This window comes from Crassostrea angulata, chromosome 9 (genome assembly GCF_025612915.1).
Source record: "Crassostrea angulata isolate pt1a10 chromosome 9, ASM2561291v2, whole genome shotgun sequence".
Taxonomy (NCBI): Eukaryota; Metazoa; Mollusca; class Bivalvia; order Ostreida; family Ostreidae; genus Magallana; species Magallana angulata.
Window position 1 is genome coordinate 13,607,963 of NC_069119.1, and position 415 is coordinate 13,608,377.

Here is a 415-nt window from a genome sequence, read left to right on the forward strand (position 1 = left end):
AATTGCTTTTATATAGGAATAACGTGAATTCTACGGCGAACCGTACGCGCATAATTTTCGCGCATGTAACATTTTTTAATGTTACCCGTTGCTAAGTGCGTTGCTAACGCTGAGGGTAATAGAAAATATTATTAACTGCGTCTTAACCAATCAGATTTCAGTATTTAACATGAAAGTATAACAATATGAAATTGTCGGTTGACGCTTCGCGTCGGTTGACAATGGTTTTCTCGGGGTGTCAATTTCAACTGTTACCCTCCCAAACAGGCACTATTTATATAATGTTACACCGACAATCGCAACTTTTCGGGCCTTTTCAGCAGGTTCGGAAAAACTGCGGAAAGGCCCGATACGTTGCGCCGATTCAGAACACGGAACACGGGAGGTAACTGTTTATGCACTTTCGTGACCCAGA